Raw genomic sequence first — 13,918 nt, 5'->3', positions numbered from 1 at the left:
AAAAAGAGCCTGGCTCCATTCCTTCAAATATTTATATACATTAATAAGATCATATCTGAGCCTTTTCATCTCTGGGCTGAATAGTCACCACTCTTCTTGCACAAGTACCTGAAAGCAAATCATATGGCTGGGAGTGTTGTCCATACACTCCTTGAGCTCTGACAGGCTTGGTGACATGACCAGTTCCCTGGGGAGAGTGTTCCAGTGACCAAACACCCTCTCAGTGAAGAACCTTTTGGACATAAGGATGGCCAAAATAAATTTGCCCTGACACAGCCTCATACAATTTCCTTGTGTCCTATCACTGATTGCCAGAGAGAGAGGACTCTGCTGCCCTTGTTGAGGAAGCTGTAGATTGTGATGCGGTCTTCTCCAAGGTGAACAAACTAAGTGACCTCAGCCATTCCTCCTAAATCTTGCCTTTGAGTCATTTCACAACCATGGTCACTCTCCTCTGGATACACTCTAATTGTTTATTATCCTTCTTATATTTAAGGCTGTAAAACTGCACACAGTACTTGAGGTAGCACCTCACCAGTGCTGAGCAGAGGGAAAAGATTACTCCATCTTGCTGGCAATACTTTGTCTAATGCAGCCAAGGACACCATTCATCTTCTTGCTGACTCATGTTCAATGTGGTGTTCATCAAGACCCCCAGGTCTTTCCTGGTTTGCATTCCATCTTGCTTAAGCAAGCATTTCCATAAAGTCTTGAATCCCAAAGCTTTATAACTGTGCACTTACAGATCTGTTCACCCATCATCTGAATCTTGGTGATCTCTGAGATGAAGAATGGCAAATATGCAACAATGCTCAGGAACAGAACAGGGAAGTTTGAGCCCCTGAATTCAATGGGTAACTAATTATATTAGCATGTAGCTGGGTTGATAGGCGCCCAGGTTTGCATTCATTACTTGCTCAAATTTCTCACTAAGGTCTGCTCTGCTGCAAGTGTTTAAGGTTATCTCATGCCTCTAAACTTTGGAAAAACAAGGACATCTACACTTTATTCACTTCAGTTTTCCACCTGTGTTTTCTCTTTTTCTATTGGGAAAGAAAGAAAAATGGAAGAAGATAATGGAAATTGCTTGGGCTTCAGCTACCTCTTCTCCACTGAAACGGAAGACCCAGGCTTTTTCACAGTTGTTAGGAGCCACATGATTTCGGTTTGAGAAGATGCATTTACAAGCCTTTTATTTTTCTGATGCAAGGTTTCTCTGAAGGCTTCCTCTGGAGCTTTCATGGACTGCTGGCTGTTTTCATGTACAAAACACCAGCCAAGAGAATAGCAGTGACAGCATAGATGGTAGCACAGTGCAGATGTCATTGTAACTGTGCCGAATGATCAGTGCAGCTTTGTTTCTCCTGCCTTTCAGCATCCTATTTTGTCTATTCTTTGAAATATTTTCTCTTATGGATTACAAAGCTACTAAAGAAATAGAAGTGAAACTAAGAGATGTGTGGTACTATGCTGTGCTCTAGCTACCAGTAAAAGGGAAGCAGCTCAGTTCTTGTTCCTTTCAGGCACTAATGCATCTGTGTATTAAAGAAGATATTACCACTGTGCCATTACCAGTCACATCCATGAGAGTGTTGAACATGAGGGTGCTCAAAGAACATGATAAATCGGGCTCATTACTGGTTCCCATGCACACAAAAGAGGTAGGTCCCACAACTGTCTGTCCCACATGGCAGTGAGTTACATTATTATAATTACATAATACATTTTTTTTTAGATATTTATAAATACAAACATACAAATGAAGGAAAAGCAAAGCTGTGGTTCTCCCAGTAACTTGCCCATTATATGCACTGTATGGCTAACATTGGAGGATACAGAAGCCAGTGCTTCTGTTTGGGTCTTTATCACAGCCAAAGAGCTTTCAGAGAAAGCAAGGAGGGGAAAAAACAACCAGGATAAAGAACTCTTATGCAGATTTCAGTTAGAAACTGTTATTATGAACAAATATAAAACAATCACTAACAACAGAGCTCATGAAAATTCTCAAACTGGAAAAAAGGATCTCTCCATTTGCTATCAGTCATTATAATCCACTGTCTTAGGCCACATAGAGAACTACACATCATATAATTTATGAAAGCCACAAGTGTCCTATTAATGATGAAATTGGATGAAGTTATAACCAATACACAGAGCTAGAATAAAAGCTTCATCTTGGCTATTCTGGAGATATATAAAAGGGAGAAAACTGCAAATGAAAGAGGAAATAAATTAACAGAATATAGATGAGGGTCATAAATGCCTTAACTGTTTAGTTGCTTGGGTTTTGTGGCTTTCAATGAAAACACTTCAACATGAAAATAACATGACAAGTACTTGTACTCTTCTCAATTAGACTGGTTTAGCTAGTTCGAAGTGATGGTTTTCAATTTTGGTTGTGGTAATCTTAGGCACAAGTGGGTCCTCAGCATTGTAGCTTTCCCTCAAAACTGCATTAGCAGTGGTACCAATGGATATGAAATCAAAGCAGAGAAGAAAGAATTTCATTCTTTGAGATCACAAGCTCTATGACACACTGGCCTTGCATTTTTCAACACATTAACCAGTCTTCTCACTGTAAGGTTATCATACTAGTTGTTCTCTCTTATTTTCCTCTGACAACTATTTTACTTTACTATCCTTTATAATGGGTGAAGAACGGGATTTTGTGTACCCAGTCAGTGTTGAATGCAGTATAGTATTGTATTGATTATTGCGCTTGCTCATCACTTTATTGTCTGGGAAGATGCTAAAGTAACTGGGATGTAAATTTAGCAAGGAATAAGAAACCTCCAAGTGGAAGGACCTTGGACAAGCCATTAGTAGTGCACATGCTATTCCTTTGCGTCAGAAAATCAAAGAATCATAGAAGGTTGGAAGGGACCTCAAGAATCATGGGGTTCAACCTTTCTAGGCAAGCATAATCTAGACTAGATGTCTCAATGCCCTGTCCAGTCAAATCTTAAAAATGGCCAGTGCTGGGGAATCCAGCACTCCTCTGGGACGATTATTACAATAGTTGATTGTTCTCACTGTGAAAAATTCTACTTTTGTGACCAGTCAGAATCTCCCCAGGACTAACTTGTTTCCATTAGCTCTGCTAATGTTGCTCCAGTCTTATGGGATGTCCCCAGTCTCCACGACCTCTGAAAGATTATGGAGAGCAGCCTCACAACATCAGTGAGCTCTCATAATACCCGCAGGTGGATATTTTCAGGGCCCATTGATGTGTAGGGATCAAACTCCTTCAGTCCAAAGTTAGTGTGTGCCAGACTCTAGTCTGTGGGCAAAAGATCTGTATGAGCTCACCTAATGAGACAACTGTTTTGAGGTATCATACAAATATACATGAGCATGAACAAAGAAAGAAACGTAAAACAGACTGGCAGGTCATCTATACACTGAGATGAAATAAGGTCCAGATGTTTTTAGGATTCATTAAATGACAGGTCAACTAACATATTGCAATCTCCCAGTTCCTAAGCTGTGTCATGAAGACATATCTTCCAGCTCCAGGGTTTTGTGCATTATCACACCTTATGCTGTTTGGAAAATGATTGGCTTGATGTTTTTCATGAACACTGAAAACCAAATGTTAACTTGAGCCAACATCAGAGCTATGAATTACCAACCTCCCATTTTAGGTATCGTATTTTCTTAGTCTCTGTTACAAATGAGGAGTTGGTATTGCCAAGACGCTCCTTTTTTTAACATCACTTACAACATTTCCTCTCAGTGGTCCACAGAGAATGCAAGGAATTGTGTTTTACATGAAAAGTCATAGAAGAAAGGTATGCCAAAAGGCTAAATCCTTGCCTAGTGTTGGTACGTTGCCAGTAGCATATGGTAACAACGGAGACAGCTGGAATTAAGGGCACAAATTAACATTGTGTGGAGAGTAACAGCAATTTGAGCTATTGGAAGTTATTGCCTTTCCACTGATTGGCTCCATGTGGAGAGAATGGAAAGACTGAATGATGGGGAGAAATGACAGGATGTATGAGGGAACCTTGTATAATTTAACAATAAAATCCTTTTCAAGCATTACAGCCATATGAGGTAAGATGAGTCAAAGGGAGGTGATGTCATCCATTATAGAAATGATTGCTTTATGGGATTATGACCAACATTTTCCAAAAACTATTCCCTCTGCTCTGTATTTAGTCATCTGAGTAATCTTAGCAAAGATATTTAAATACAAGTACTTAAACTGAAACTTTACTGAAGCCACCTGAGCTTCTCTGTTTCACTATCATAAGGGAATTGTACTTTCGTTGGCTTTTGAAGAAAGTCTTGAGTACATAATGGGGTGACACATTTAAAAACTTGTCTCCTCAATTTGTGATTAGGGTCTTAAATACATTTGATATGAGTGTCAAAATTGCTAAAATATCCTCATGACCAAATTACTTATATGGCAACAGAAAGTTCCTTCAAGCACTCTGCCTGCTGAGTGCTTCTGAAAATGGAACCATATATTTTTGTATATTTTCATGACCATTAGGACACAAGTTTTTAAAATCAAGATTCTGGTTTCACAGTCCCATACCACTAAGCCATATCACTGTGACCTTTCTGTGTGGGATCTTTGTAATGACAAATTTCTGGGCCAGACTATGTTGAAGAAGATTCACTGTTTGATTTAGAAAGAACAAAATTATCTTTACGCTGCAGGTACTATACTTGCTGGGGATTGCTTAAGGGGAAAAAAGGAAATTTTAAAATGATATGACAATAACATTTTCACTAATTAGGGGCTAATTATGTGAGATTCAGAGCTCTAACACAAATGGAGAGATAAATAAATGTTTTGGGTTTTTTTATTTATTTGAAAGAGTACCATTGCAGGGACAGGCAGAAAAGGTATATTCCTTATGGCCCTTGTTTCAGGCTATTTCTTCCAGGCTTCTTTCCTTTAAAAGAGGCATTGGCAAAATTCTGATTGAACACATTACTTTTATCCAGCTACTAGAGACTGGTTTTAAAGACCCTGCTTGTCCTTGTTAATAATTTCAGAGACTGATTGTTCTGGAGTGGGCTGAGTGTTATTACACCACACAGGAAGGGCTATTTAAGTTCTGCTTTCAAACAAGGAGGTGACATCTGTGGTTGATTAGTTATGAGGCATTCTTAAAATCAGAAATACTGCTGCTAAGGCTGGATGTTTGGTATAACTATTTATCACCTTTCAAATGGACACCTTGCTGCAGAGTTTGTTGAGGGGAAAGAGATAACTGTCCCATAAAGTCTAAGGCAGCCTTGAGGAAGAGGAAGACACAGTTGTGCATTGTGCTGACTTTGCAAGACCTTGCATTATGGTGATACTAACAAATGAGTGACTCAGTCTCAAAGTGCGTACTCAAGCAGATTTCCTGTTCTTTCCATTAGCCCCATAGCAGCAGGGAACAATAGTAAAAGGCACCTCACCTTTCACGTCCCATACAGTTGGTGTTTCCGAGCAGACCACCTGCATATATCAAACACTCTTGGGAGGGAATGGCAACCCTCAGATATCTGCTTGACCTGCAGATATGTTGAGTAAAACATGTTCACTGCAACACCCATGTGTTGTATAGCACTTCGTACTCATTCCACCCCAGAGATTCAACCTAAAAAAATCACAGTGCAGTTGGCCACCTTTACTGAGAATTGAGAATAGGGGGAAGTGTGCCTGCACCTCTATTGGTAATGTGAAATGTACGATTATTTGTGTCCTGCCTAGAGAAAAACACAGAGTTTTCCCCATACCTTACCTTCCTCTTCTGGGTCTCTAGTCTTCTGCTTGTGCCTCCCACTCTGATTCCCCCCTTGGCTTCCACGGTGGTCTAGCTGAACTTGTAACTGCTTGACAAGACAGGGAAAATAATAGTACTTTGCCAGGCACTCCCAAACTCAGTTCCAGCAGTGACAGATAGATGAGGGGAAATTTTCCTTCCAGGGTTCATGCAGCATCTCAGGAGTGAGGATAAAAGGCCAGGCTTTTTCCCATGTGATCCTTTTCAGTGAGCAGCTGTGCTGTGGTTCAGTCAGGGAGTACTCAGCAGGCAGTGTTTCACCACATCTCTCCTTACTGAATCGGAGATCAGAGCTGCCAGCAGAGTGATATTCAGAAAAGGGCTAGTGTAGCTTTCTTTCATGGGAAAATGGTTGAGGAGGAAGGAAGGAAAAACTTCAAAGTATTTGCTCACTGAGAGCCTCCAGGCCTCTTTTTCCCTCTAAGGTGCTTCCTTCTGAATGCAAATCCCAAATCTGATTGACATTCATTTCACTTGGATTTTTGCCTGAAGCACTTCCTCTACCTCAAACAGTATATCTTAATCTTCTGCAAAAGTGAGATGTTGCATCAATGTCAGAGAAAGAAAGACCCAAAGGGAGCTTTGAGAGATCTCAGTTTTCCTACATTCCCAAGTGATTCATGCTCCACTAGGGACCTGGACCAATGCAAAGAATAAGGAACAGCAAAGTACCTGTTGGAGCTCCACAGGTGGAGTTGTGCTGGTGTCCTTAGCTTAAGCTTCATCATACCACAACTGGATTTGGAGTCAGAGGGACAAAAGGGAGATGTGGTACAGCCATGAAGATCATGGTTGAGTGGGTGAGGAAGATGGTGTCCAGATGGTTTGCTCCTCTCAGCAAACCACGCATGGCAGCCCACATCACGCGTGACCAGCCAGGAAATAAGCAACTGTGCCATGCCTCTTGTATGCAACTGATGTTAATGAAGTTGAGCCATCAAGTAAGGAATGATCATGCCTACAATTGTCACACAGAAGCCAGAAGGCTATCTGGCAACATCAGAAATGAGGTATAAAACTAATACTGTGAAAGAAAAATCTAAATATCCACATAATGTGCCAGATAATCACTGCTTTCAACAATAATTCAATTCACAGTGGGACAAGCCTATCCTTTCCACAGCATCTTTGCCCAGTTCAATGAGGAAACCACACATGTCAGGCCTTCAATGCCTTTGTATCTTACAGAGCTTTCATGTAAAGGGCATTATTAGAACATGGATTATATCAGAGAATCATAGAATAATTTTTGCCAGAAGGGACCTGTACGAGAGATATCAGCTGTACTTCTGTCTTCCAGGTCATCATGGATTGAAAGCAGATAAATGTCTAGAGTGAATATCCCGATAGCACTCTGGTCTGACAAATCAGGTAAATTAACTTAGATTTTGGTGAAAATATTTAGATTTTGTCATACTTCCTTTCACTTCCTCAGCTAGTCTTGTACACTTCACAACATCTGCTTTTTGAGCTGCTAGATTCATGAACTGAGCTTGAAATGAGTCACACAACAGTGATCTGAGCTTCCTGGTGAGTTACCAAGGCACCAGAAAGGAAATTCTGCCCCAATAGGAATATAAAGGAAAGCAGACTGATGGGTGCAATGCAAATTCCCCTGATTTAAAGGCCTCTTAGAAGATAAGATGAGCAAGGCAAGATCTGATTTTGGCACTAGGTGGTTTGTATGTAGAAAAAGAAGGCAATTACATCTCACAGGGAGAGAAAGAGAAGTACATGCAAGCAGAAAAGTGAGGTGCCCTGCTCTGAATAAGACAGTATACATTATAGGGCAAGTAAGAAAGGAGAGCAAAGCATGAAACGTGAAACTGGCATGCAGGATCAAGGCATGATCTTTTTAAAAGACACATCAGGTCCCAGTGTTGTTGGCAACATTGCATATGAAGTTATGCCAGCAGAACGGAGAAGCCACATGTTGTGGATTCTTGGAACAGGCAGAATGAGATTGGGAATATCCTGTATGGATATTTATATTAGAACCTGCCTGTGCTGGAGATGCAGCCTCAGCCTTCATAGCTATTTGCCACTGCTGATATTTCTTCTTTGAAAGCTTCCATGTTTCATTACGAATAACTGAGCAACCCTGTTTTCCAGTGCCCACTAACCCAGGATAGATAACTGGGAGCCTAAGAAACCTGCAAGTCCAGATGTTTCTTTTTTGTGAATTCATGTATTACACTGGTTTTAATTGATCTATCTTAATTTTTAACAGCTGATGATAGAACTTCCTGTTTAAGCAGAACCACATTTCTACCCTGCCTGTGAAATCCAGAGCCTTTAGTATCTTCAATTTATGCAGTGGACCTTCATGGAAACTGTGCTTATTTTACATGATATTGCATTTGAAGTCAAAAAAAGAAAAAGCAAGTCAGTTACTCTGGGGCAAATAGTGCTCTGAACTTACTGTGACCACCTTGATAAGTTTATTTCAGGATAATACTTTTGCTCATTATCACATTTTAACCAAATGCCACACTTTTCTTTATCTGCATGCTTAACACGGCTTCAACCTTTTCAGCAGGTTTTCCATTGAATCGTTTCTTTGCATGAAAGTATTGGAGTCATGCTTCGCTTTTCCTTAGATATAAGTCTGAAGTTTTCCTGACCCTCCTGCCAGCTGGGAGAATAGATTAGAACTCCTGAGCTGTGAATTACATTAATGAACACTATGCTTATCTGTGACAAAGCAAAGAGTTGGCACACCAAATAAGGATCAGACCTCTTTCTGCCTCAAATAACCTCATAAGTGGTGGAAAAAGCCTTCACAGAATCATAGCAAGATTTGAGTGTGAAGGGACTTTGGAGGTCTGTAGTTCACATAGTTAAATCAGGCTTCTGAAGGTCTTGTCCAGGCAAGTGCTGAAGATATCAAAGGCTCTGAATTTCATTGCAAAATGGTACCCATTGTCATCTTACAGCAGAATCACATAACAAGCAAATGCACATCAGGGCTACCATTAATTGAAAGTGAAAGCAGGTTCCAAATGAGCACTATTTCACTCCAAATGAACCCCAAGTTTTTAAATCCCACGCACAGTGCTCCAAAGCTTCCATGAACTTCTTTGTGGCCAGTATTCAAGCTACGCCTTCACTGGCTTCAAAGTAAAAGCACAGAGATAACAGGCAGGTGAAGAGGGAGGCCTCTCACTCCGTAACCCGAGTGATAACCTCGCAGCACTAATGTACTAATCCTGCTGGACCATGGAAGAAGCCTTCATTCATTAGCCATGAGACTGATTTCAGGTCTGGGAAACTTCTTTACAGAGAAAGATGTAAGGAATCTACCTTAACTGATGTACAACAAAGCCAGTGTTTTTAAAGTGAGTTTGAGTGGTTATGTAGGAGCTAGTAGATTTATGTAGTACTACAGCCCTAAGTAGGAACTAAAGAGTCAAGGCTGCATGATGCTAGAAGATGTACATGCAAAACAGACAAGGAGACATTGCAGTCCTACAGAAATGTCTGTATTATTTAATTTGCTTTGATTTTAAACCCTTGGTTTCTGTCCTGCCTTTGCAAGTCACACTTTCTTAAATCCTTGGCACCCAGCAATACCCACTTCAGAGACTAAATCTTGCCTGGATAAAACACAGAGACCTTTCGTACAAGTGTGAAGACAAAACACTGTCCAAGCAATATAATTCATTTTTATTGTGGTGGTTTTGGAATCCTGAAATTAGATGATTAATTTTGCTTACATGTATATTAAAAGAAAAAAAAAAAAAAAAAGAAAAAAGAAAAAGGCAGCAAAGCAGAAGGTTGGCTGAGTTTGTGTAGATATGTATTTATGCTTTTGCTAGTAACAGACTGTTAAAGATGTACTCTTTTTCTTTCTAAATGTCAGCTTTTACTGAGCAATCCATTCTGCTGTTGCAACGACTTATTAAAAAGAGATATATGGTGAAATGCTAAGAAAGCCCAAGGACCTGGAAAGCTTCTTGTATCTATTTATTTATTTGTCTATCATTTGTCTTTGTCCAGACAGCTGAACTCCTGCCTAAGAGACCAAATGAACTTCAGATGCATAGCTGATGACACTGGGCCTTTGTTAAAGCCTTGAAAATACATACATTACCTGTTTCTTTGAATTGTCAAGGAAACAGGATTTTCTAAATCTGAGCTCAATATAAATCCCAAAATCTGTCTTAGCCCAGTGTGTGCTGAAGCCATGAGGCTTCAACACTTTCTGAGTAGTGGTGAACTTAATGCATGTGCTTGAAATTCACTGCATTAAGTTGGTTTTGGTGAATTAATTTTGCCTCCTTTTACTTTCTTTGTTATCCACTGAGTAAAATTTTTCTTCGTTTCTTGTTTAAGACTACTGAATTCATTCCTCATCTATTGTTTTTTACTCTGTTAATACAAAACAAAGTATTGCTAAATCTGATGCTGCTATCTCAACTTTTCTATCATGTAACTTATATGAAATACCACAATTCATATATTAAAATGAAAACAAAAAGGAAGAGTCCTCATGATATTTTGTAAATTTTGGGCCAATTTTTGAAGTGCCCTTTCTATTACCCAATCAGATCTCATTTACCAGAGCTGCAAATCTATTTTATTGTCTAACAGTGTCTGCCAGTTCATTTTATTTACATAATACCACCAGTGACATTTTTTTTATCTGTTTGAATTTTAACTATAAGTTTTATTGAAAGATATATGAAATTATTACTGATGACAGTCTGTTATTTGCACTGTACAATGAAACGTGTTGCCAAGAGCACTGTTGGATCTATAGATGAACTAATGAAAGGAATTAGTTCACTTTTTGACTCATTCCAGGAACACTGGAATGAAAGCTATCTTTCACAGTAGCCTTTAATTTGGTTGTTGAGATAACAAGGACAGCAAAAGGTAAAGTCATTATAACTGGAATCAGTTAGGTGATGGCACAAGGAAACATTCATAACTACATGCTACATGCAACATGCAAAAAGTTGTAATGTAATGCAAGGCCTTTATGCTAACAAATCTATATTTAGTGGGTCTGGCTTAGATGTAGAGGCTTAAGTACAAAGCAGTGGTTGGTGGTGACAAGGAGAAGGAATGGGACAGAGAGGTTCAATTTGGACTTCGCCTTCTCTGTTCCAACCCTCTTCTAAGGCAGCATTCAGTCCCTGGCTTGCCTTCCCTTCTCATACCAGTCCATGTGCCTAGCCATTCCTAGTACAATTTATCTCTCCTCCATCCTTTCCCTGAGCATTGGTCTCAGCAACTTCTTGTTTCAAAGAAGTCATTGAGAGCACAGGAGAGCTGGGCTGCCACTCAAATATCAGGATATCACACCATGCCCACAGACCTGATGCCACACATGGCTGTACCTCAGAAAATAGTGAGGGGATTTACCTCTTATCTTACTGTTCTTATATTTCTCCTTGGGACTGCTTTTGGCCACTGGCAGAAAGGAGGATAGTAAGAAAGAAAGGCTTTTGGGATGTATGTGCTTCTAAAAGTCTTGTGCCAGCCTCACTGTTGCCCAGATAGGAAAGGGACAGCTTTGTCCTGGGTACTTGGGTGCATCTTTAATGCTCTGTAGAAATCAAGTGCTAGACTCTGAGTGGATTGGCAAAACTGGTCTGTGTATTTATACAAGGAAAGAAAAGGACACCTATGTCCACAGTCTTCCATGTATACTTCTCTGGGCCAGCAAGCCTTGGTATGATTACATTCTCTGTGCTTTTCATAGTGGTGCCATCAGGACCAGGATGATGTACACCAGCTTTACAGACATACCACTGAGCAAGGCGGGAGTATCAAAAGGTGTGGTGATGAAGGGGGAACAGTTTAAAAAAGCTTAAAAGAAAGGTTAAATGGACAAAGGCATAGTTTTCTTGTCCCTGCTGGTCTCCAGGAGCCATCTGCTGCCTGACAGGTCATTCCTGGCATGCTGACATACCTGTCAGCCACCCATTACAGGGTGACCACCAGTTTGCTCACTGGGAGGTCTTGCAGCCATCTGCAGTCACCAATCTTACTATGCCCTGCAGTAATTAAGGAACCTGTGGTTCCTTAATTGTTTCCACTTTTTTATAAACAAACAGTGTTAAATTGATACTGGCAAGTCTTTTCTTAATGCTTTTTTAAAGCAAATTGTAATTAAAGTTTTCAAGAGCAAAATCATTTTATGTTCAGGGAAAATGCCTTCAGTAATGGACTGTACTCACTGCAGTATGTTAGGCAGTAGTATTGAGGAGGAGAAAAAGCAAAACAAGCTATTTGTACCCTTAATAAAGTTTTATTCCTTTACAATTTAAGGATTTCCCTGAGTTAATACAAAAAAATGAAAGTTCAACCATATATATCATGCTTTCATTCTTTCCTAGGTATCTACAGCAAATAGATATTTTTTAAGAACTTTCTTCTGGAATGCCAGTATTCAAGTCAGCCATGGGCACAATGACTTCAGATGTAAACCCACTTCAGGAGGGAACTTGGTTTCATATCTGAAATATTGTTATGCTCTTGGAAAAAGTGAATTGCAGTATTTCAGATTATATCATGCCAGATACAGAAAATGCTTGTTTTTCAGTGGTAATGAATACATCCATCTATATTCTCATGTTAAAGTGAAGCATGTTTTTTCAAGCAAACTAATAACTTATGTAGAAAACCATGTGAACACTGCCACCTTTGATTTAGGCTAACTTGTAGTGGGAAGTAACTGAGTTGGGGATCATAAAATGAGTTGTGTTTTGAGCATCTTGCTGAAACCAGTAAAAGAGAGTAAAAGATGTGCAATGAATAAAGGGTGAATTTGCAGATAGCTGGAAATAAATGTTAATCCCCCTTTTACAAAGGAGAAACTATGAAGCAAATACGACATTTGGGTGTTGAAGCACAGATTTCATTTCTGAAACTTTCAGTAGTAGGATTCTGCCTATGGTTTCTCTCCTACTGTCACCCTCTTCTTTTGGAAGAACCAAAATCAATTCCAGTTTGTGGTATTACTTGCTCTCTTCTACTCCCAGCAGGTAACTGTCATACTGGGGCATGCTGCAAGAACAGCTGAAAATAGCTAGCACACAGCAGAGAATGTCTATTGCATTGTTTAGGTATGTGGGCTTCTTCCACCCTGCATGGCTTTTTTTATCAGTTTGAAAATAGTTTCTTTTGGATCAGGTTATGAGACTGTTTTATCAATTTTTTGTGTGGCATAAAGTTCTTTGACGACCTACTTGTGACATAAAAATGAGGAAGGAAAACAATGCTTCTAAAAATCTTCTATGCTGATGGCTTGATTATGAGCAAAGGCCAAACAGTGTCCATGGGATATCTTCTAATTCATTATGATGATTAGCAAATCTGAGCTGAATAAAGTGTGCACATCCAGCTGTACCCTGGCCCATATCTTCAATATTCAGACTACTCTGAAATAAGTGAAGAATTGAAGAGGAGGGAGAGGCAAATTCATCTTAAAGCACCCCGTCTCTTTTCAGGCCTATTATGACCTTTCTTCCCCTGGAATTCTGTTTCATAGAAGTCCAAACTGAGGCAATGATAGGATAGTGAACAGGAAGCAGAGACCTTCCCCCTTCCAAGCTGTAGGTAGAGATTACTGAGTGCTTTTGTAACTCAGGTTAGTTTGTTAGGTACTTTAACATAGATTTACAATCCTGGTATTCAGTGAGTTTAAAATGCAAGAGTACAATTTTCTTGCTAATTAAATGTAGAAATGCTGATGAGTCTTTTTTGAGAATAATTGCATTTTTAGAAGGTACGTATTGAAGTATATCACAGGCACATTATATGAAGAGCAGATTCTTTTAACTGTGCATCACTGTGTAGAAAATTGGTGTCTGCATCTGCATTCAGATCTGAAGTACTTCACTTCAGCTCCTTCGGTTAGTGGAGTGCTAGCCAATATAACCAGTAGAACTGAGAAGATGGTTCCTCCCTTTTTAAGGGAGAAGCTCATCAAAGAAATCACACTTCAGACCTTGCTCTGTTGGTAGCTAGTTCACATGTAAGCAACTATGCTAGACTTCTTGCATTGGAGAGTTCCCACCAGAGGTATCTGTATTTGCATGTGTTTCAGTCTCTTTAGTGCTCAGACTGTCTTTTTATCTACTTGAGTCAGCAGAGCATCTTGACTCCCAAAA

Source organism: Neopsephotus bourkii, unplaced genomic scaffold (assembly GCF_033783945.1).
Source record: "Neopsephotus bourkii isolate Nb327-2 ecotype Australia unplaced genomic scaffold, CSIRO-AGI_Nbou_v1 NB_1490, whole genome shotgun sequence".
Taxonomy (NCBI): domain Eukaryota; kingdom Metazoa; phylum Chordata; class Aves; order Psittaciformes; family Psittacidae; genus Neopsephotus; species Neopsephotus bourkii.
Note: the sequence above shows the minus strand (reverse complement) of the source record.